We start from the raw sequence: 25,929 nt of genomic DNA, 5'->3' as shown, positions 1-25,929 counted from the left end.
TACATTTGCTGAGCTGTATTAGTTTGTAGGTCTGTGTTGTATTTCTCTGTGGCTATAGTGTTCTTGACATTTTCTGCCAGTGAGGACACACTTGCTTGGAAGACATAACAGTGTATTGTAGCACTGCCTATATTTGTGAGGAATTGTGAAGCTGATTAATGTAGTTAGCAGAACTGAATTAGAATGGTTATTGTGGAAAACAATGCACATTGTCCACACGTGTGCTGTCCATTGGTGTATTATATTTTTAGCATGTTAAGTTATTTGCTGTCTACAGCTGTCCATGATAGTATGTCACACACTAGTTCCATATATAAGCAAATCATTAATAGGTACCAAAACTAGTAACCAAAACAAACAAACAAAAACACAGGCCCCAACCAGCACTGCAAGCAACCATTTATTGAAATAAATACAATAAAAAACTAAGCACTTTTGCCTAAAATCAGCTTCACATAGACTTCATTGTAGTAGTTTTTGTCTACTGTTGATGATGCATTTAAGTATAAAATAACAGCCAATCAAACTGAGTGGATACCACAGAGCAGGCAATGTCACAAATAGGAATTATAGGAATTGTACTAGGATTATTGACAATTTTGATAGAACTACACCCTGTTTCATCATTCCATACAGTTGGTTGCAGTGCTGGTTGGGTCTTTTTTTCCATATATAAGTAGTTGCATATCTACATGGCTATGTACAAAAGGAATCAGTATGATGTTTAGATAAAGTTAACATTCATATGCACATATGTATTAACACATACATGTGTGTGTGAATGTGAGTGCATTAGTAATATATCTGTAATGTAAGCATGCCAAAATATACCACATTACTGAATTGGATAAAAATCCGTCTTGACTATATTACAATTTGTGTGCTTATCACATGAGCACTGTTTGCTCCATTGTCCCTTTAACCACTTCAGAAATTTGGAATATAAATGTGCAAAAAATTTTGGAATTACTACTTGCGTGTGTGCAAATATAACCAAAATGTAAGAAATGGCAATATACACTGAATTGTTTTTGGATAAACTATGCCTTGTCAATATTACTTTTTCTATGCATATTAAATATGAATATTGCTTACTACATTGCTCTGATAATTACTTCAAAAACTTTGGAGTAACTTGGTAGTAAGACTTTTTGGAAACCCACTCCATGTCTTTGATTTGCCTAATATTTTTCAGAATGACATGACAATACATAGGTGGAAATGTTTTTTTTTTCCATGGCATCCAGGTTTTTAGTAAGGTCTTCCTACATAGCTTCATATCGTGTGGACAATAAGGTGTGCTCTCTTTCAAATTTTCTACTTCTGAAGGAAGCAGTAGGTGTTAGGCAGTAATTTGTAAGTAAGGTTATTTAAAAATACTATGTCTCTACCTGATACTGACAACCAATGACATTTGGATAGTGTGACTCTATTATTGGGCAGGTGAACAGATGTGATGATTTTATTTTCTGTTGCTATGCAGCAGAGCAGAATAGAGTTTTAGGTAGATAGTATGAAAATGATGGGCAGTACATTTTCTAATCTGAGCAACAATAGTTTGACATTTATAGCTCATTTGGCTTCTGATGATTGTAAGCCACATATTTTATAAGAAATCTTTAGCTGAGTCAGTACCTTGCAATCCATTGTTTCTTTGCAGGGCAGGCACTGAAGGAAAAAATAGGACTGAGTTTGATTTCTAAATATTCCTGGGATGTAATAACTGTGAAAGAAGATTCAGTGGGGTTATAAACATTGATATTTATTGTATTCCTAAGGCATTGAGAGATATTGAATAACACTGTGTTATTATTATTATTATTATTATTATTTTTTTTTCTGTTATAAAGTTAATTTATATAGTTTATTTGCTGTAAGCCATACATTGCCTTTGGCAGATTTCCTGCTGTAACTTGGACATAGACTCTTTTTTTTAAAAATTTGATAATAGCAAGATACCTCTGTAAAAAAAAGGCAGTTTACATTAGAGACACCTAAAGACATGCTATTAATAAAAGGTGAAGAAGAGTCAGCCTAACATGAAACCCAGAAAGTCTCCACTGGGTGTTGTGCTTGGCTCTGTTTATTATCCATTACTCTGCGTGCTCTGCCTGATAGTTCTTAAGACATATATTTACTTTATGAGAGAAACCACAAGAGAGAGAGTTCTTCTGGCAATCTGACATGATCCAGTCTCTCAGGGACACATTACATTTCTAGAAAAATGCCACTTGGGAAGCAGCCTTTTACCCTATTGTTGTAAATTTGTCAGGTGAGGGAGTATATAATGAGAAGCTTAGTGCACTTTAGGTGACAGGCATTCTATTTGCTTACTAATACACAATATTTGATAATGCTATCAATAATTTGATAATAATTTTTCTTCCGAAATTTTAGCAGGGAGACATGTTTGCAATGGGTTAAATTGCTTTGATTGACAAAAAATGTGTAGTATGGATGCCTGTAGGTTTTGTTAGAGGTATCAAATATATTCAATATCTGGTTCTCAAAGTAGGTAGGTTAATGTGGTAAATGATGTCATTTTGTCATTCTTGGCCAATCACTTAGCAGTCCGGCACAGACTGTTAGGTGGAAGAATGTAGACGTAAATGTTAATAAAAGACATCCTTATAGAAACATCCTGTGGGCGAATTGTAAAGTGCTATCTGGTGGTTAGGTGATTATTTATTTTGCCATTAAAATCTGTGTTTAGATATGTTTTAATAGAAGTGCTTTGTTTTCTTCAAGCTGGTATAGAGTAGGAAAGAAATGAAGAGGAGCAGGAGAATGCTAAATTATGACGTTTATTGGATACAAGTGGGAGTAAGAAAGTGGCTGTTATTCAGTTTCACTGGTAGAGAAAGCACAGGAAATATGCTAATTAGTGTTTTATGATTGGCTTTGGTGAAGGGAGGTAGACAGCTTATATAAAGAATTATTGTGGTCAGGCGAGTGGAAATGGTTTTGGAACAGAAGAACAAACAACTACCTGTTGTTATCCCTGTAACACTGCTGTACTGCCCCCTATCTACTACCTTTATCTATCTCTCTGTATAGGGGCACTGAAAAAAGGGAAAGTTCCCATATCTAACGTTTCTCAGAGCTCCCTTTCTGTTCTCTGTTAACTCGGTGTCCTTAGTTTCCCTATTGTATCTAACCCTGGGTAATTCAATCTCAAATTGCTTTTTTCTACCATGCTGCCATTTTTAAACTTTTACACTTGCATTTTTGACCAATTTTTCCCACCTTCTTTCATATTTGATATTATACACTTCCCTTGTTTGACTATAGTTTATGTCTTTCTTCCCAGCTTGTACAATACTTAAATTATACACTTGCCTTCTTGACCCCATTAAGATACATACCGTCAGTCTAGGTGCTTTTTTTTGCTCTTCTTTCTACCTGTGTGGAGATAGTATTTTTGCTGGATTCTTAGGTTGTTAGGGCTTCCAAGGTCTGGTGCAATTGACTGTACAGACCTTTTTGAATGTTTTTTTACCTTACTTTATATACATATTGCTGCCTGAAATGTTATAGCATGCAGACCCTGCGAGTAGTTTGGAACATTGTCTAAAAGCCATTCTCTCATACCACTGAAAGGTGAATAATGTACCTGTGCCTAGACAAATTGTGCTTTTGAACCTTTAAATCTGTGCAGTAGTGGCTTCAGCTGTTTTGTTTAGTTCCTGTTTGCTTATTTGATTTACAGACGCTTCCAAGGTCTCTATCTCAAGTAAAATAAAATGGGATGCATATTGTAGCTGTGCAGAAGCATTTCTGCACTACTGTCTTCAAAGACACATAGCAACTAGTTATTCTGAACAGATATTTTCTTTTCTAGTAGTTACAGTCTTACTGTGGTGCTGTATTTGTCTGGTGTTACAGATATTCTTTTTTTTTTCTAGTAGCTACGGTCTTATTGAGGTGCCATATTCTTTATAGAAGGGTGCTTACAGCATAACAAATAACTCTATATTCACCTCTGACATATTCAAAGACATATAGTATGTCTTGGTTTATGCTACAGCAACTAGATACACTAATTTTTTAGTAAACATAAGTAAAGCGGGTGCTTACAGCATAACAACTAACTCTATATTCACCTCCGATATATTCTAGAGATATATATTCACCTCCAATATATTCTAGAGCTATAGTAAGTCTTGGCTTATGCTACAGCTATTACATATGCTAATTTTTAGTAAACCCTACACTAGTTTTTGGACATTATAGCCTAGTGTTTCTAGGTGATAAGACTGACTGCTCTTGAACTGTTCTGGTGCTATTAACATTTATTCTGTTGTAATGTTATTGCATTGATACAAGGCATTTCTTGCTGTATTAGTCTGCTACAACTATTGCTAACATAATATAGAGATATTGATCTCCCTTATATCTTTTTGCGATAGTCATATCCTCAAGGACTACTGCTTAATGGTGTTGTTAATGCTTTTTGTCTAAACTGTAGTTTTAGTAAACCTCCAGGCTTTTTGTTAACTGAAAATTACTGTGCTCCATTCCTTAGTGCACCCTGCCTCCCAGAAGACCTGTGGTCAACTCTGCCCAAGTGTAATATTCTGCTGTAGGACACTAAACACCAACAGGACCCTCACAATTTCACAGGAGACCCCTAGCAAAAATACAGATAAAGCATCTTGTATATTCAGCACTTTTTTGAATTTGTAACTGCTTTGTCCTAGTTTGTAGGTATAGAAGCACACCGCAAAGAAAGCTCTGTCCTCTTCTGCCCCCCCATCTCACTCCAACAACCCTAACTCTATACCTGTGCTGCTTAGTTTTGTGTGACCCTGTTTTTCTTTACCTGTTCCTATCCCTGTAACACTGCTGTACTGTCCCGTCTGCTACCTTTATCTACCTCTCTGTATAAGGGCACTGAAAAAAAGGAAAGTTCCCATATCTAATGTTTCTCAGCACTCCCTTTCTGTTCTCTGTTTACCCGGTGTCCTTGGCTCCCCTATTGTATCTATCCCTAGGTAATTCAATCTAAAATTGCTTTTTTTCCCTACCATTTTGCCATGTTTAAACTTTTACACTTGCCTTCTTGACCATTTTTTCCCACCTCCTATCATATTAAATATTATATATTACCCTTCTTTGACTATAGTTTATTTCTTAATTCCCAACTTCTACCATACCTAAATTATACACTTGCCTTCTTATCCCCATTAAGATGCATACTGTCAGTCTAGGTGCTTTTTTGCTCTTTTTTCTACCTGTGTGGAGATAGTTTTTTACTGGATTCTTGGGCTGTTAGGGCTTACGAGGTCTGGTGCAGTCCACTCTGTTTGCCCTCCGCTGGGCTCCAGGCTCACTCTGCTCCCCTACCCTATCCCCATTCCCATACACCCCCTCTTTCATTACATTTATATTTCCCTAACCCCTCCCAATCATTATCTCATCAGCACTCTCCCATTAACTCACAAGACACACCGCTACAAACTCCTCCCATTATCTTCCTTAACGTGACACATCTCACTAATACACTGCAACACATACAATTTTTTTATTCATTCTCACTGCTCTGCTCTTCTAGGCCTACAATACTACCTCTATACACACCACCTTAAGCCCACCTCCACAGTCATCCAGCACCTAGATCCTACCAATAACAGACAACAATAATAGTTACTCTGACATCTCTCCTTCTTTAATTATAACTCATACCATTACTCTCACCCAAACAAAACATCTCTATATCAAATCCAAACTTAAACTCTGCCTGTCACAATACACCAGACCCCTCTCTAAAAACAATCATTAATTTACCTTCTCCTTGCACTTATTAAATGTAGGAACATCCACCCCAACTCTTGCCCAAACCATCCCAAAAAATCTAATGCAAACCTAAAGCAACATCAACAATTCTTTATAAAATAAACATTTCTAGCATCTGTAATAAAATTACTGAATTTCATACCTGGCTTACTATGGATACCCCAAATATTGTCACAGTAACTGAAACATGGCTAAAGCCACATATTTCAGATACTGAAATTCTCCCACCAGACTACAATATAATTCAATCTGATAGACTCAACAGAAAGGGCGGTAGTGTTGCATTAATATATCAAAACCACCTAAATCTCACGTCCTACCCCAAACCAGTCCCTACCTTTCAAAACCTAAAATTTCTCTTAATAACTTTTCAAATAAATAACAATAAAAACCTAACTATCACAGTAATCTATATCCCCCAAGGCCAGAACTTTCACATTTTAGAGGAATTTCTATCATGATTAAACCTAAATGTAGCTAATGAAACTATAATCCTAGGAGATACAAATATCAGTTGGCAAAATTTTACCTCCAACTCCTCAGCCAACAGCATAAATTTACACAGCTCTACTCAGCTTATCAATACTCCCACCCATGGCCTATCTACAGGATATTAGTTACCCATCACCACAATTACTCTATCTCTGGCACCCTTCCCAATATACTAAGTGACCACCTCCCAGCATACACCCACAGGACCCACCCTCATATAGTCAAGACACACTCCTAGAAAATATCCAGAAATCTCACCCACTTTGACCAAAATAAATTCTCAAGCATTCTAAAAACCCATAACTGGCTCCCACTAAAAACTATCCTCCTAAACAAGGCAATTAATTACTTTAATAAGCTCTTCTTGGATACTATTAATAGTTTAGCCCCCATACATATCAAGCAAACAAAAGTAAATCACGCCCCATGACTAACAAATTGACCAAACAATGCATCCTTCAGAGAGACAAAGCATGGAAAACTTGGCAAAAAGATAGAACACAACAAAACAAATTTAATTTCAAACAACTAAGAAATAGAGCCAAGAAGCTAGTAATACAAGACAAAAAATGTAATTCTCCTCTAGGCTAACAACCTTACAAAACAATCCAAAGAAATTCTGGAAGACAGTCTCCACCCTTCTCAATCGTGGCACTCTACAGAATCCATCTCCTGCACCTGATAAGACCCCCTCAGCAAATTCCCCATGATTTTAATACTCACATTGTTACCACCATCCAAAAATTAATCAAAGACTCCTCAACAAGCCCAAACCCATACTCCCAAAATACTAATAATGCCAAACAAAATGAAAATGCACCACTCATTCCTGGCAAAAATTCCAATCCTTCCACAACTCACTCATTTTCTATTCAACCTGTACCCACATCTCTCATATTTAAACTATTAAAAAAGCTCACATCTTGTGCTCTTTCCACAGACAAACTTCCCCCAGAATACTTACAACTAACTGCAAATGCAATTGTAGGTCCAGCTAGTATTCTTATAAACTGCTCTCTCACAGAAGGATATATTCCTCATTTATAGAAAAAATCTATTACCCTACTACATAAAGGCGGAAAGTCTCATGACCTCTCAAACTATCGCCCCATCTCCATACTTTCTCCATTATCCAGAATCCTTGAGAAGTGTATATACACACACAACTACTCAAGTACCTCATCGATAATAACCTTCTGTCTCCCACTCAACACGGCTTCCACCCAGAGCACAGCACTATTACAGCCCTGCTCTCTTTCACCGATACTGTCAACAAAGCCTTAGATACAGGTCATCCCATGTCAGTAATCCCATTAGATCTATCTAAGGCTTTTAACACAGTATCACATACTAAACTTCTGATCCAATTAACAAAATTTGGCTGTGCCTCCACATCCCTCAACTGATTTACATCATATCTAAACAATAGACAACAATCTGTAAAGTGACATAATGTCCAATATGATCATCTTTCAAACAACAGAGGCATCCCACAGGGTTCCATTCTGGGACCATTGCTCTTCAACATCTTTATAAATGACATCCACAAAGTGTCACGACTAGGTAAAATTATGCAATACACTTATGATTCGACTATAATCTCTACTTCAAACAATCTCTCTGACCTCCTCATAGTTACTCAAAATGCTTTTACAGAGATTGAATCATGGCTTAACAATTCACAACTGCTACTAAATGTCAACAAAACAAAACTTCTATTATTCTCTTCAAAGCCACCAGATATAGACCTCAAAATCTTCTCTAAAGATTGAACTGAAATAGAAATAGTAAAATCTGCCAAATTACTAGGCATTACAATTGATGACAAAGTCACATTTGAAACACACATTCTTAATGCAATAAAGAAGACACACATTAAACTTGGCAAACTTTATCATAAACTTTACATGGGCAAAAATACCAAAACAAAACTGGCAAGTACCTTACTCATCCATGCCCTACTTTATGGTAGTGCCATCTTTACTAATATTCACTCATCCCTCAGCAATAAACTTCAGTCTTGTTACTATAAAAATAGTTAAATTTGCCTCAGGAAAGCCTAACTGCTCACACCACTGCCAAGCAATCTCTGAACTGAACTGGTTGGATTTCCCAAACTATCTTTGCTATACCCAACTAATGCTAGCCCATAAACTAATTTATAAACCAAATACCTGCCCAGCACTATCACCAATACTACAAATTTATATTCCTTCATGTACCCTTAGATCCTCCAATAAATTATTTCTAAATGTAACCAAGCCCAATAAAAGAGCTGAACAATACTTGATCTCCCATAACATTGCTAAAAAATGGAACTCCTTACCCTCCCATATTCAACAAATAAACTGCATAAAGACATATAAAGTAGCATTAAAAACTGACATCCTAGACTACCTCAAATGCCAATGAAAATCAAACAAACCAACATAAAACCGGCACCACTTAATATACTCCCAGTTCCATAGTTTCAAAATAACTTTCTACCTGGACAGCATCACAGGTTTATTACCGCTATAACTGTTTCAGCAAGAACTGCCATGTTTTCATGAAATGCCAAAAAAAACTTAAGTATTGTACTATACTACCTACTGTTATCTAAGTTTTATACATACTGATAAGTTTTGTATTGTCTATATATTTTACTTTTATAATCTTTTAACTTTTGCATATTTTAGCTTAAAAAAAAGTTTTTGTCAACTGTCTATATTTGAGTGTTAATTGTGGAGCTTTTCTCGCGGGGCTTTCACTGAAAATGGGTTCGTGACCCAGTGGACTTTCCCGGTTAGCAAATGTCAATAAACAAATAAGTAACTATATTTAGTGTGGGTTGAATTTGATTGTATAAATGTATAAATAAACAGAAGAACAGCAGGTGCTCTCATTTGTCATTACATTGGATATATGCACTTGTGTTTTTCTCTCTGTGTATTTTTGTGGGGGTGGTGGATGTTATTTGGGATATTTTGCAAGCATCCTAATGTTTAGGGATAGCAGGCTTGATTTTAAGCTCTTTGTTTCCAAAGTATAACTAAACAATCCTATTATGCTTTAGTCCCATGCTCAGAAAAAAAGGGAAATCCTGTCATTTCAAAAATTAATGAGGTTCCTGAATGCCCTAGGAAAGACTTAAAAAAGTGAAATCTCATGGAATTCAGAAGTCATGTAGCTGAACTAGCTGTATGGACTTAAGGGTTAATTTGCATATATCCCATGGGTCTTAACTGCAGGAGGTCTAAGGCATTGCAAAGTAAAGAGTCTAGCTTGGCTGGGTCTTTTTCATAGTTTATTCTAAATGGTTTGTCTATATGATCTTTTTACCCATGGTTTGGATATTGTTCACCGCATTTTGAAAATATCCTAATATTTAATACTTCCACTGGACATTCAAAATATTAGGCCTAAACACCAGTTCAGAAATGCTGTAAGAAACCATCTAAGGAATACATGGCTATGTCTGTGTAATCGTCCCCCTGGTTAACTGTATCCCTCTCTGTCCTCTGCCTCCCATCTTTCTTCCATACCTATTTCTCCTTGTTTATCCACTTATGTTTCTCTGCATCTATATCACTACTTCTAGCTATCTTTGGTACCTGCATGATTTCTATTGACTTCAACAGTCCTATAAGTGATTAGACACTTGGCAGCTATTCAGTAGAACTGGTGAGGAAGAATGTTGTACCTCTAGCGGATGTTCTGCTCTGTATAGCACCAGGTGTGCTCACTAATCATTTAGAATCATAATGTCTGTTATTCTAACTTGTCTACTGTTACTCCTGGTAACTACATATGGTAACTACATGTTTGTAGTCATGTACTATGTTTATGTAACTATGTGGGTATGATCTATGCACATGTAACTATAAACAACTATGTGTAACTATATGTTTGTAACCATGTACTATGTTTATGTAGCTATGTTGTTATGATCTGTGTTTATGTGGAGCTGTTCTTCCCAGGTCTCCACTGAAAAAGGGCCTTGGCCCAGCTGGACTAACCCCGTCAACAAATGTCAAATAAAAAAATAAAATAAAAATAAAATACCAAGTATACTGACCAGCTTAGCAGCTCTTAATATAATGCAGAAACTTTCATCAGTTTGATGGTCTTATACATATGCACATACAGTAAGTGTATGCCATGAATTTGTTTTTTCATAGCATTTCAGTTCAAATCTTTGAGGTATATTGCAGTTGTTGCCATCCACTTAATATATTCCCTAGCAAATGGTGCAATAGAATCCCTTACTGCAGATGCATGTAATCTCCCCTTCACCCACCGAGAAGCATAAAAGCTATGTGGTTTCAGTATGCATTGCATAGCACAAGTGGTAGTTCTGTGGCACTATTAAAATCTTTGTGTCATTATTTATAATTACTATTGAGTTGGAGGAGAATGTAAATAAGTCTGACACTTGCTGCTCAACAGAGATGATTATTTCACCCACTAGAAGAAAGCAACTTACATATGCCTTCTGTGGCATCTGTAGATCATATATGTTGAACAGAGCATGCTTTGTAACTTTAAGAAGCATTTCAAAGTGAGGGCATGTGCATATAAAGTGAGAGCACATGCAGGCAGAAGTACCATTTTCAGAGAATAGCCAGAGTGTTAATATGTATATGTATGAGTGCAGTAGTCAGTCTGGTTATAAGTTTATTTAAGTTTAAGTTACTGAGCCTCAGTCCTGATGTGTTGGTATATAATAAAGCTACGTGAACAGAACCCACAACTTTTCATCTGTTTTGTCCTGACCAGACAAGTGACATGGTGTTAGAACTGGGAAATAAAATGCAACTTCTTCAAGCCATGAGGTGCAGAGTTAACAGTGAAGGTACATTGGGCAGGTTGGGTGATACAGTGCTCAAATGATTTTAAAAAAAGGCCAGAAATGAACTTAAGGTAACCAAACTTGCATAAATGATTTATTTTGTAAAGAAAACTTTGCGAAGCATTTGCAAACAGAACACATTATTAATCAAACGAGTAGCACAAAACACATTATTAATCAAACAAAAGGCACAAAATGCATTATTGATTAAATGAAATATTCAAAACCACCATATTTGATAGAATTATCAGAAATATTTATATGTGTTCAGAGTTACTTCTGATTTACATAACAAGCATGTTAAATGTAATTTTTTTTTTTAAACAACCATGTTTTGACATGAGCTACTAGTTCTCCTTGACCAAAGCTATTCAGAGCATAACTAGAGTTGTTCAAAGTATTTCAGAGTGTGCAGTGTTTGCAGTGTGTGCTTTATTACAGTACAATTATTTTGAAGAGTTTACTGTGCGCAAAGTACAGTTATTTCACAAAGTGCAGTCAGAATAGTAATTTCAAAAAGGTTTCTTGTGCTGTGTGCATTTTATTCACATAGTGCAGTCATTTTAAAGTGTTTCTCACACTGTACAGAGTTATTTTGCAAAGTACAGCCATTTTGAGAAGGTTCTTGTGCTGCATAGAGTTCATTCGCAAAGTGCAGTAATTTTGAACTGTTTCTTATACTGATAAGGGGTGGTTTCACAATGTATATTGATTTCAAAGTGTTCTTCTGCTACAGAGACCTATTTCACAAAGTCCAGTTATTTTGAAGAGTCTGTTGTGCTATTAAGCATAGTTACAAGTTCTGGCATAAATTTGTGACATATATGTGTGTATGTTCCTACATAATTCCAAGGGTCATTATTACTGTGTGTTGATATGGCAGAGGCATTTCACAGACCCATTCCACTTGTGTTTGTTCATAATATTGCAAACAATTGGAGATTATTTGAGCAGTAATATGATATTTTCATACAAGCAGCTTTTTCTGATAAAGATGCACATACAATGGCATTTATTTTGCTTAACTTAGTGGGGTCAGAATCTATTGAAAGACTGCATTCATTTGTGTATATACCAGAAGTATATGCAGGAGAAGGGGAAAACCACCATATTGTTGTATTGGAGAGGCACCTATTTTACACAAGAGACCAAAAGACAGGAGAAAGTTTTGCATCTCATATTACTAACTTGATAAACAAGGCTAAAATGTACAGATTTGGTGACATGAAAGATGAGTTGATAAAAGACAGGCTTGTGTGTAGGGTTAATAATGCTGCTATGAGAAATATTTTGCTTTGTGACAATGATTTAATGTTGAACAAAGCCATAGATATTTGTCAAATGCACGAGCTTACAGAAAAGCACACAAATATGCTTGAAAGTGATGAGCGTGGTTTCAGCAGCCTCTAGAGAAAACATAGACAGCATGCAGCATGTGGCTAGCAGAAACTGGCCTAAGCACTTGGCAGCTGTAGCCCCTGCAGGATTCCCAGGGAGAACCTGTAACTTTCCAGCAAGTTCTAAGACTAGCTCCGTAAAATGGACATGCTCAATGCAGCACAAGGGTGAGTTAACAAATCCCAAGTCAAGTTTTATTGTTAACTGCCGTAATTGTGGTGGCCATCATGAGTCTAAAAGAAAGAATTGCTTAGCATTTGGTCAGCAATGCCACAAGTGTAGAAAATGGAACCACTTTCAAAAGTTTTGTAAATTAAGCAAGCCTCATTCATTTATTAAGAAAGGTCACTCAAAAAAGCAAGTTGATCATAAAGAAATCTGCAACTCTACTTTCTATGTAGATGCTGTATCAGTGGTTGGTGAAAAGGTTAATGCAGTAGATTTGTTGGCAAAAAAAAGTGTTTTGTACTGTCCTGATCAATGGTAAACCCACAGAGCTCATAGTAGACACTTGTTCAAAGTGCAATGTTATGTCAGCAGAAACATTTGCTAGACTAAGAGCTGGTAAACAGCTTAATTTGGCCAATTGTGTGAAACTTGTTGCTTATGGAGGTGAAAAGATTCAGCCTGGGCTTAGTAGTGCTTTCATGCTATTCAGCTGGGAACAGTTACAGCTTGCAATTTTATGTAGTCAGAAGACCTGTGTAGTCATTATTAGGTCTCAGAGACAGTTTAAGAATAAAATTGCTTTATTTTACTAAAGAATTCCATCATGTCAGCACATGTCCTAGTTCCAGTTTCACCAATGCTATTTTCACAGAGTATGCTGATATCTTCAAAGACATGCTAGGCAAACTTCCAGTTGTGTACTCCATGAAATTAGACCCAGAGGTCAATCCAGTGATCAGACCAGTGAGAAAAGTTCCAATAGCTATGCAGGACAAAGGTAAGGTCTAGTTAGACAAAATGTGTCAAAAAGGTGGGATTTGTCCAGTTACAGAACCAACTGAATGGGTGTATTCTATGGTAGTTTCTCATAAGAAAAGCTCAGATGAAATTAGAATATGTATTGACCCAAGAGACTTAAACAAAGCATTAAAGAGACCCCATCAGCCTATGCATACAGTCGAGGAAGTTGCTACACTAATGCCAAATGCTACTGTTTTTTTCTCTCTTAGATGCAAAGAGCTCATTTTGGCAAGTAATGTTTGATCACAAATCTTACTGACTATATTTAGTACCCTATTTGGTTGATACAGATTTCTCAGAATGCCTTTTGGAATAAATTTTGCCAGTGAAATCTTTCAGCATGCAACGGAGCAATTTTTTTCAGGTTATCCATATGCTATAATAGTAGATGATTTGCTAGTTGGAGGTAATGGTGAAGCAGAGCATGACAGAAACCTCAGGAAAGTTCTGGACAGAGCTCATGAAGTGAATTTAAAGGTCAATCTTCTGAAATGTAAATTCAGGCTACCAAAAGATGTTCTTCATGATGCACTGTTGCAGTCATCACTTGTCGGTTATCCCTACTGGGTAGCCCTCGTCCGTCCTGAGTACCAGAGTAAAGGTTTCCTCCCACCGTTGGCTGTTCTGTGAGTGTGGCTGACATCAGGTCATCAGGGCTATAAAGGGAGACAGCCGACGCCATTACATTAGCTATCCAGATCGAGACTAATCATCAACCTCTAGAAACTATATTGAAGAAGCCTAAGCATACAGCTCCAGCAAGACTACAAAGAATGATGCTCAGATTACAAAAGTACAACTTCAAAATGGTCTATACAAAAGGCAAACTTGTTTTTCTGGCTGATACCCTATCCAGATCACCCAGAAATACCACAGAAAAGCTTGATGCAGATAATTTTGACTTTGATATCATGGAGGTGCATAATTTTTCTACCACTAGACTATTTGAGCTAAGATATCATACAAAGACTGATCCAGTTTTGCAAAAGCTCAACCACTTCATCAATGTTTGTTGGCTGTCAAAGCAATCTTGTATACCAACAGAAGTGCAAGCTTCTTTTCCTGAAAGAGGTGACATGTTGATGGAAGATGGTATCATTTTCAAAGGTCCTAAAGCTATTGTTCCTACTTCCTTACAACATGAATACATTCAGATTTTGCATTGTGGCCACCCAGGTTCTGAAGATACTAAAAGAAGGGTGAGAGGACTAGTATTTTGGCCTTCTCTGTTGAAAGACATTCATAAAGTACTTTCATCTTTGTTCAGTATGCAATAGTACTAAACTGCATATGCAAAAAGAACCACTTCAGCTAAGTCAGATTCCTGAACTACCTTGTGTGAAGATAGGTGAAGGCTGCCAGCCTAGCTAGATAGAATTTTGCAGATAGTTCTGTCATTTGTAAATATTAATATAAGCCACAGGCTTGTTCTCTTAAATGGAAAAAATGGTGTTAAATGTAGAACTGCAAAAATGTGACAACAGTGCACTCTGCTGTAACAAAGCTAATAAGTCAATTCTTTGATGTCAAAACCTGGAACCGATATGTCTGGATGAAGAAATTCTGGCTATTGTCTTGAGACCAGAGTTAATTGCTAGAATTTGCATGTATACATTCTTTTATTGCTCTGGCTTCCTGACCAGCTGGAAGATCAAGGGCTATTAGCCTTTGAGAATCTGGTAGCCTGGGAACCAGAAAGAAAGGATGTAATCTGAAATGAATCAGTGGTACTGTGTTATCAATTTAAGGACAGAAAGAATGAAAGCATTAGAGCATTTGTCTTGAGAACATCCAACTCACCAGATCTCTGCCTGTGTCTGTATGTCAGTAGGATTTTAGAACTGTGTTTTCTCTTAGAAATAGCTAGGAATTAAAAAGATTAGATGAAGTGTTTTTCTGTATTGATGTCAGAACTTTTCTAAGGTGTTATTTTAAGTATTTCTCTGTGATATCTGAACTCGTGACTAGCACTGTGTAGTAAGAAGTATTGTCTTGCATTTTTATTTATTATTAAATATTTTTAAACTTTTCAATGGTGGCTGTGTTGTGTAGAGATAATTTAAGCTCTAAGAGTGCATTTCATGTATATAGTGATACTGTACCAAGTCACTCCAAATGTGTCTGGACTGTTAGGTTGCACGTACCATTTGGATAATAACTGGACACCCTTTTAAGGGCCTTTGAGTAGCTGTTAAATATTAGTTCGGTGGTGGCACTGATTTCTACAGTATAGTCTGGGTAAAAGGGGCACAGCTGGAGAACCTGTGCTAGCTTTCCCCAGGAGTGTCTGTGTGGTTGTATAAACTCTTATCTCAAAGTGTGTGTCTGTCAGCTACTTGGGCAGGGACACAAAGCACTGATTGGACAGAGAGGGTGCTGGAGGTTTTAGCTTGCCCACTAGGCTGAAATCTGGACCCTATAGCTGTGTCAGTGGGGATTCTTATTGGGGACCTGTAGAGAAAGGGAGAAACCATCCCCAGATTGACTGTGATCTCTGTGTGTTCTTCAGGGAAACTGTACTTTACTGTGTGTGTGTATTTATTATCCTTTCCCTATATGGATTCCCTCACTGGTGTTAGTAGTGAGGACTGAGGCTCCTTGATTGCTGGGCCAGTGCACGGGCCTTACATATTAATTGTTTGGCAGTGGTGGGATAGCCACACCACATATTAATTGGTTGGCAAATACTAATTGGTTTGTAGTGGTGGGGGGTAGAGTGAATTCCTGTAGCTTATGTACAGTGATCACTGAAGGTGTTTTGTACTCTAAATCAGCCACGCAATGAATACTCAGGGTTCATATCACAATTTTTTATTTATTTTGTTAGCTTAGTTAGTCAGGGAGAGCAGGCGGCATGTCAGCAGAGGAGTACGGAAAGCTGACAAGGAGCCAGCTGGCTGTGATGTGCCAGTCTAGGAGACTGGTGCATGGAAACCTGTCTACGACAGACATGGTTGCAGCTTTGGTCACAGCTGCATCAGAAAGCAGCAACCAGGAGGACAATCAGACTGGCAGTGGAGATGTACCACACTCAGATAATAGACAGCTCAACCTTTCTGCAGAGGACTTGAGTTGGAGGCCAAGTGTTTGGAAATAGAAGCAGCTGAGAGACTGAGATGGCTAGAACGTGTGGACAATGAGAAACTGTGACAGTTCAAGGCTGAGGAGAATGAGAAACTGCTATGCCTGGAAGCTGTGGAAAAGGAGAGGCAGAGGCAGCATGAGAAGGAGATGCTGACTCTTTGGCAGAGTCATAGAGGTAATGGGGAAGGGAGTAACTGGGCACCAGAAGCACAAAAGGTCAGTAAATTTCTTTTGCAGTTTAAAGAGGGGGATAATTTTGGTAGTTTCATTCATATGTTTGGGAGAGTATGTAAACAGTATGATGTTGCCCAAAGGCTTTGAGTATGGTTCCTGACCCCTTACTCCATGGTAAAGCTTTAACTGTGCTGTCCAAAATGTCTGATGTTGCATATTTTGATTATACTGCTGTTAAGAATTACTTTTTAGAATTGTTTAAGCTAACACCTGAAATGTATAGGAAAAAGTTTTGTGAGCATAGACGCAAGGCAGATGAAAGTGTGTGTGAATATGTTGCTGAACCGAGCACTTAGTTTCATAGGTGGGTGAGTGGATGTCACGTCACCTCTTTTGAAGGGCTGGCAGACCTTTTGGTGAGGGAACAAGCCCTTAGAACTTTGCCTGATGACATGAGAATGTGGTTAGCTGATAGACAATGTGCTACTTCAGATGAGTTGGGGAAGAAGAGAAACCTATACCTAGGAAACAGGGCATCCCTGCACAGGAAACAGACACCCCAGTACTGCTCATGGTCTAAAGGACCCCATTATGGGCAGCATAGACTGCCCCAACAGAATCTGCCAATAGCAGGGGAAGCCACTAGTCCAAGGTCACATCCAGGACCTAAAGTTAAATGTTTTGAATGCAACCAGTGGGGCCATGTGGCATACAGATGTCCACAGAGGCATGTTGGGGAACAAAAGGTGAGCAAGCCAGTAAGTGGGAAAGAAAAAATGCCAATAGTAGGTTGTCTTGAGACAACAAGGGTACCGAACTACCATCTTGCAGATGTCCTGATATGGAAGGATTTGGATGAGGCAGTACCATGTGCTTATGCAGTTACACACATTCAGGCTAGGAGACAAGCATGTGGGTCTGGTAGCCTGGGGGAGACCCAGACAGACTGCATACTTGCAGCTAGGACTGGTGAGGTGGTTACTTCAGAGAGGGAGTTACTCTGTAGCAGTGAAACTGAAGGTGAGCCACATCTGCTTGTGGGTACTGATGTTCACTTGGACATAGGGACTGCTAAGGTAGAGGTGAGTAGCAGTATCCAGGCTGACAGTGAGGCACCACAGTCAGAAGATGTCAGACTTCCTGTTGAAGGGGAGTTTGGAAGGGTTACAAAGAGAGAGTTGAGACAGGCTTAGCTCTCAGACTCTACATTGCAAGGCATGAGGCAGGTAGCTAGCGAGGCACCTGATTCTCAATGGTAGGGGGAACCTGTATACTGGGACAAAGGGTTACTGTATAGAGAGTGGACCCCTGAGAGAGGGTAGAAGGTGAGAGGGTACAACAGTTGGTAGTCCCTGGAGCCTGCCATCTGGCGCTTCTACCTAGCCATAGTGTGGGCACTCCAGAAATTTCAACCTTATCTGTATGGAAGAAAATTCACTGTAGTGACAGATCACTACCCCCTAACATGGTTACATAGAGCCAGTCAGTAAAATGCCAAGTTGCTAAGATGAAGCCTAGGGTTTCAAGAATATATGTCAGTGCAGTACCACAGTGGGATTAGCAATACCAATGCAGATGGGTTCTCAAGACAGGGAATGGGTTAATGTATACTCAGATAGACCTAAACCTCTCAAGCAAGATTTCTCAAGCGTCTCTTGAAAAACTAGCTTCAGTTCCCCTGGGGGAGGGGGGGGGTAAAGACAGACGAAGGCTGCCAGCCTAGCTAGATAGAATTTTGTAGATAATTCTGTCATTTGTAAATATTAATATAAGCCACAGACTTGATCTCTTAAATGGGAAAAATGGTGTTAAATGTAGAACTGCAAAAATGTGACAACAGTTCACTCTGCTGTAACATAACTAATAAAGCAATTCTTTGATGTCAAAATTTGGAGCCAATATGTCTGCATGAAGGAATTCTGGCTATTGTCTTGAGACCAGAGTTAATTGCTAAAATTTGCATGTATAAATTATTTTATTGTTCTGGCTTCATGACCAGCTGCAAGATCAAAGGCTTTTAACCTCTGAGAATCTGTTAGCCTGGAAACCAGAAAGAAATTGTGTAATCCGAAATGCATCAGTGGTACCGTGCTATCAATTTAAGGACAGAAAGAATGAAAGCATTAGAGCATTTGCCTTGAGAACATCCAACTCACCAGATTTCTGCCTGTGTCTGTATGTAAGTAGGATTTTAGAATTGTGTTTTCTCTTAGAAATAGCTAGGAATTAGGAAGATTAGATGAAGTGTTTTTCTGTGTTGATGTCAGAACTTTTCTATGGTATTATTTTAAGTATTTCTCTGTGATCTCAGAACTCTTGACTAGCACTGTGTAGTAAAAAGTATTGTCTTGTGTTTTTATTATTTATTATTAAATATTTTTAAGCTTTTCAACTGTGACTGTTTTGTGTAGAGATAATTTAAGCTCTAAGAGTACATCGCATGTATATAGTGATACTGTACCAAGTCACTCCAAATGAGGCTTGACTGTTAGGTTGCACTTACCATTTGGATATTAATATTGCACAATAATAATTGGACACTCTTTTAAGGGCCTTTGAGTAGCTTATAAATATTAGCTGGGTGGTGGCAGTGATTTCTATCATATAGTTTGGGTAAAAGGGGCACAGCTAAAGAACCTGTGCCAGCCTTCCCCAGGAGTGTCTGTGCTGTTGTATAAATTCTTATCTCAAAGTGTGTGTGTGTCAGCTACTTGGGCAAAGACACAAAGCACTGTTTGGACAGAGAGGGTGCTGGAGGTTTTAGCTTGCCCACTAGGCTGAGATCTGGACCCGATAGCTGTGCCAGTGGGGAGTCTTATTGGGGGTCTGTTGAGAAAGGGAAAAACCAGCCCCAGACTGGCTGTGATCTCTGTGTGCTCTTAAGGGAAATTGTACTTTACTGTATGTGTATTTATTATCCTTTCCCTATATGGACACCCATCACTGGTGTTATTGATGAAGACTGATGCTCCTTGATTGCTGGGCCAGTGCACAGGTGTCACACCTTGGTTAACAGTAGCCAATGACATATTTGAGTGGAACAATCAGGATTACTTAGTGTTGGTAGAAACTGGTTTGAGGCTGATCTGCTACCCAACCTAACGGTCAATACTGTTATTACTAAGTTGAGACATCATTTCTCAGCCCATGGTAGTCCACACACAGTTATTTCTGACAATGGTTCCCAGTTTACCAGTCGGTTATTTCAGAAATTTGCAAAAGAGTGAGACTTTATCCATATTACAAGCAGTCTGGAATACCCACAGGCAAACGGCCTGGCTGAGTGTACACTACAAAGTACAAAGCAATTACTAGAGAGGTCAAACCGTGACAATACCAATGTCTTCTTGAATTGCTTAATCTCAGAAATATATTACCCCGTGACAATTTACCTGGGTCACCTGCTCAGAGACGTCTATCTAGGCAAGCCAGAACAACCTTGGCTTTCAGTTCCAGTTTGTTAGCTCCTAATGCTAAAAACACTAGAGCAATCAAAGCCCAACTATTTAAAAAGCTTTCCTTTCAGAAGTCCAGCTATGATAAAATGAGCAGATTTCTTTGTCCATTGAAAGAAGGAGAGATAGTGAGGATGCAAACGGTGAAAGGTTTTGATCAAACTGTTCCAGTGAAAGGTACATGTGCCAAGCCAAAATCTTACCTTGTGGAATCTGAGAGTATAACATACAGAAGAAATCACAGGCATCTACTTCTGGTGTCGGAATCAATATCTCAGCATCATACCTGTGATACAGACACTAGACCTCAGAGCAACCCAGATGATGTTCCTGTTGAAGGACATGTCTCAGTATTTATTCCCTTTCCTGATGATGTCCCAGATGTCCCTGATGTTGAACATTCACTAAAGACAGCCCCCATTGCTAGACCCAGTTCTATTTTTTATGTCACATGATCAGGTTGTATTTCTAGACCTAGTGTAAAATACACAGCGACGTGAACATGATTGTTTTATTTGTGTTTAGTTCTGTATGATTGCATGTCAGAGAATTAGTTCTGTATAATTGCATGTCAAAGGATCATTTCTGTACAATGTCAATGAATGTTGTCATTTTCAGTGCATGACTTATTTCTCAAAGAGGGAGGATGTAGAACAGAGCATGTGTTGTAACTTCAAGAAGCATTTCAAGGTGAGGGCACATGCATATAAACAGAGAGCACGTGCAGGCAGCAGTGCCATGTTTTCAGAGAGCAGCCAGATTGTTAACGTGTATGAGTGCAGTAGTCAGTCTATTTATAAGTTTATTTAAGTTTAAGTTACTAAGCCCCAATCCTGATGTGTTGGTATAGAATAAAGCTGCTTGAAATGAACCCAGAACTGCTTGTCTGTTTTATGCTGACCAGATGAGCAAAAATATACACCTTTAAATAGGATGCAGTTATCTCCTGTAGAACTGGCCTCAAGTAAAATAGGCCATCTACCATGCTGTGTGAAGTCTGCAAGGCACAAATCATATATAGTGTTCAGAATAATTCTATATATCCATTTCTAGTCCAGGAGCTCGTGAACATTTGAGCAGTCAGCAATATCGAGGCCTGGTTTTTACAGCACTGCCAGCATCACTGTGACATGTATGGACGTGTCATATGTACCATTCCATGACTACTAATCACGTGCAGCATCACTGTGACATGTATGGACATGTGTCACATGTACCATTCCATGACTACTAACCACATGTATACCTTTCAAGCTCTTAGCACAAGAAATCTGGAGAAAGCCAAAAATAATGGAGAGACAAAGTCACAAAATTTGGGATGCACTTTACGTATTTCTCTTACAAACTTAAAAAGTTGCTAGAATAAAAGGTGTTGTGCCACCATGCAGCTTCTGAAAGATATGAAGTCTGAATCTGAAATGCCTGTCATTATTAAGTAAATTCAATCCTCACTAATTTGCCAGAAAACCACAAATTTTATGAGTAACAGACCAACAATATGAGGCAACAAATCTAGGCATTCTGCAAAAGTCTGGACAGTTGAGATGTATGATTGCATGTAACAGGATAAATGGTATTTGCCATTTCTCATTTATTGTTTTTTCAGTTCTAGCTTGTGCATGCTATTTTTCTTTGCAGCACAACACCTTCTAAAATACCTGGCACTGGAAGCTTTTATAGTATTTAGCAGTTACATACAGCATGACTTTAGTTTCACTTACATAATGCTTTGCTTAATGTTCCTATTATCTTCATCATCTGCATCATACACAAATACTTAAGCTCCCTACAACCCTACTATATACTTTTTCAGTCCCTCTACATACAGCTAAGTATTCCACTATTGTGGGTACTTATTAAACTGTACAATCAATACTGGTGGACTTGACTCTTTCTGTAAATATGTAAAGATATTTTTTAGTCTGTAAAAATATTGACATGTATAGATCATGTGGGTGCATTTCTGCTTTGTCTCTCTTACGTTCTTGTATAATTGGTTTTGACCATATTTTGACTCGAATGTTTAATTCTCTGTAAACTGTGTTTTTTGGAGCTTTTCTCCACGGGTCTCCACTGAAAATGGGTCACAAGCCCAACTGGACCAACCAGTTTAACAGATGTCAATAAATAAATAAATAAATAAAAATAAATAAATAAAACATGCTGTATCTTTCTGTTACACCATGGGGATGTGTTTCATGAAGTGAACCTTAACTAGCACAACTGCTAGACCCTGTTGTGCCATTTTGTGTTGGTTTCTGTGCAAGCAAAATGCAATATGTTGCTTTAGTTATAAAGATGTTTCACAGTGACAGCCACTTCAATTCAAACCAGTGTGAAATCATCAAAGATCAATGTAGGTTTACCAGGTAAACCATTATGTAAATGAACAAATCATCAGTAGTATGCTCTGTGTAGTAGGATTTTTCTGATTAATATTAATGAAGATTTATGACCTGTAGTAGTAACTGAGACAACAGAAATCAATGTTGCTGTCCTTTTTTTCTGGCTAACAGTTTCTGACTTTTTTTTTAACATTCAGCAGTGCACAGCTGGTTGTTTCTTTTCCCTGATCATCATTAATTGTTGCATATGCTGCTGCCCCAGTGTCATAAAATGCAAAGCAAAATGTTACAGCTTTAATTAGTAAAAATTGGTTTCATACTCTGGGTGGTATTTAAAGTCATAATGCAAATGCATTAAGGCTATCGCTGGTGTCCATGAATGAGTGCAGCAAAGCCACAATTCATAGAGGCCACCTAATCAAACATGCAATGGCCATGGATATGCATAAGCAATTAAAGTCTTAATAAAATGCAAATCAGAAATGATCTAAAAACAGTTTTAAGGTAATAAATCTCACATGCCTACTTGTGATTCATAGTTAAATTTTCCTCCTTTTTGCCATCCACACATTTGTACCACAATAGGAAGGGCTAAAATCCATTCAGTTCACAGGTAGTGTGTGTAATGCATGGGGTGTATTACAAATGTCTATGACCAGCATCCTGGCAGTGCGCATGGTTCCCATATCTGGCATACTAGGTCACTCTGCTACCTATTCTCACATAGTAGGAAGCTCAGTGGTCATCTTGTTGGTTTGGGGAATAATACTTTTTTCTCTTTTTTTATTTTATTTAAATAGGTATTCATGGCAAAATGTATTGTTGAATACTAAACCATTTTTTTCTTTGCTTTGTCTCCGCCTCCATTCTCTCTCTTTTTTTTCAGGAAATGTTGGATGTCCACTGGAGTCATGGGTCATTACACAAGTGAGAAATCAATGTAGAGCTGTAGACGTGATCTTTACTACAGTCTTGTCCCAGACCTGTATTGTCATTGTGAGAGTCTTTGGCCTGTTAAAAAAAGTCATTTTTAATGTGTAGATAAATCTGAGTTTACCCTTCAGTGTGACCCATCAAGTACATGCAGGATGTTTACTGCATGTTGCATTCAGCATAAGATGGTCATGCATCTGTTTGGGGTTGAAGTGATGCATGCTGTTATCATAGCTCCCAGTTCCAGCCCTACTGTGACTAATGGTGACCAGCTAACAGCAGTAATAAGGGACTCCATGTCACAAGCTCAAGCATGGCATATGGCTGAGCAGGTAAAGAGGCAGTATCTAGTCCGGAATTATGGATTGTTAGTGTTTCCTTTCAGGTAAATAACATAGAGAATCACTGATGCATACAATCATATCTGCGGGCTATACTTTGTGGTGCATGGTCTACTGTCACTGCTCATCAGACGTTCATTCTCATCTTTAAATATGCATATTTTTTTTTAATTCAGAACAAGCACTAATATTATTATTTGTAAAAGCCATGCCTGAGTGCTCACTATGTTTAGTGATGTTGTATTGCATTATATAAGGAATAAACATACTTTTACCTGTTTTACATAATATATTTCAATGAGATGGTGTACCTAAGTATGCATATACCGACTCCTGGATTCTGCAACCTCTGCATGACATACAATACTAGTGCAGGAGCTCCAGCGGGCAATATGTCTGCTGTGCGATCCAGGAATAACCTGTATGGGCGTGCATGAGCCCTCCTGCACTAGTGCTGCATGGACTCAGCCCCTGTGTGCAAATTACCCCTTTCCTAGGAGAAATCCATGCAAATGAGGTGAATTTGCGATCCAGGAAGCTGGAAACTGGCCGTGCAGGACTAGTGTAATCCGCCAGTAACGGAGTACATTTCTGCAAATTACAAAATGGAGCCATGACAGCTCCAAATAAAGGGTGGATATCATGTATAAAGCATGCCAATGGCCAACTATAAGGCCACTGGCATGGAAAACACTTGCAAAAAAAAAATCAACTTTTATTTTTTTAGCCGATCTTGGCTGTTTAAGCATATGGCAGTGGCACCAAAATAGGATCGGGGGAAAATAAGAAAAAATACCTTAAATAAGCATTCTAACCAAAATCACTATTCTGCCATTATACTCAATGGCAGGCAGAAGACAACATGGCCAGTGATAAGGGGGTGGCTCAGTCTGGGACAAGAGAAGAGTGTACAGACCCAGGGTAACCTACCAGGGGCTACATGAGCTGGATATAGTGGAGTGCTATAGGGTGGACAGGGACCACTTACAGCAAATTGTTGAGCTGTGCCGGCCACACCTGACACACAGAACTAACAGAGGGGAACCCATCCCAATGGATTCCAAGGTATGTGTAGGCCTAAGAATACTAGCTACAGGTACCTTCCAAAGGCCAACTGGGGATATGATGGGGATCTCACAGGCATCAGCATCCAGGGTACTCCACCAGTACCTGGATGCCATGTCAGCACATGCCAGTGAGCAGATACATTTCCCCAACACCTGCAAGATGTTGGCCAGCAATATGCAACTTTTCCACCAAATTGCAGAATACCCTGAGGTAGTGGGTGCTATAGACTGCACGCACATATGATCAAAGCACCACCCAGTGAATGGGATAGGGTATACATCATCATCAACTGCCAGCTCATGTGTGATGCCCAGGGCATAATAATGAATGTGTGTGCTGGCTGCCCTGGAAGCTATCATGATTCCCACATCTGGCATCTGACACAACTGTACCAGAGATTTCCCAATGGGGACATCTTTTATGGTCACCTAGTGGGGGATGCTGGTTATGCACTGGAGCAGTGGCTGATGACACTCATCAGAAAGGCACACACACTCGAACAAGAACTCCATAATAAGGCATATGTACAGACCAGAATTATAATAGAGCATGTGTTTGGGATGCGGTTCCAGTGCCTGGACACATCTGGTGGAGCCTTGCAGTACTCACCAGCTAAATGTACTCAATTTGTCATCGTATGTGCCATGCTATACAATATGATCCCATGGAAACAGCTGCAGCAGGCACAGCATGGGGCAGGGTCACACAGCCCCCCACCATTGCCAAGGCCTGCACAGGCACAGAGTGACTCAAAAAAGGAAAAACCTGAGCCTGACCCAGTAGGCAGAAGGAGGCGTGCCCAGTATGCCCTGGCCTTGGAAAAGAGGCAACGCATAGCACATACACTAACACTGGAGGCACCCAGCGGATGCCACCTATCTCTGCCTCACACAAACAGTAAAAGGAATGCAACACATGACACTACCTGTGCTCAACCATGTGTAGGGAGTGTACTATGTGCATCTGACATAGGTAGCCCTGCAGCACCACCCTCAATATTGGGACACCCACAAGGTAAGTCACTCAACCTACCAGTTGCCAAA

The sequence above is a fragment of the Protopterus annectens genome, chromosome 1.part1 (genome assembly GCF_019279795.1).
Source record: "Protopterus annectens isolate FY-2018-M chromosome 1.part1, PAN1.0, whole genome shotgun sequence".
In the NCBI taxonomy this organism is placed as follows: Eukaryota; Metazoa; Chordata; order Ceratodontiformes; family Protopteridae; genus Protopterus; species Protopterus annectens.
Note: the sequence above shows the minus strand (reverse complement) of the source record.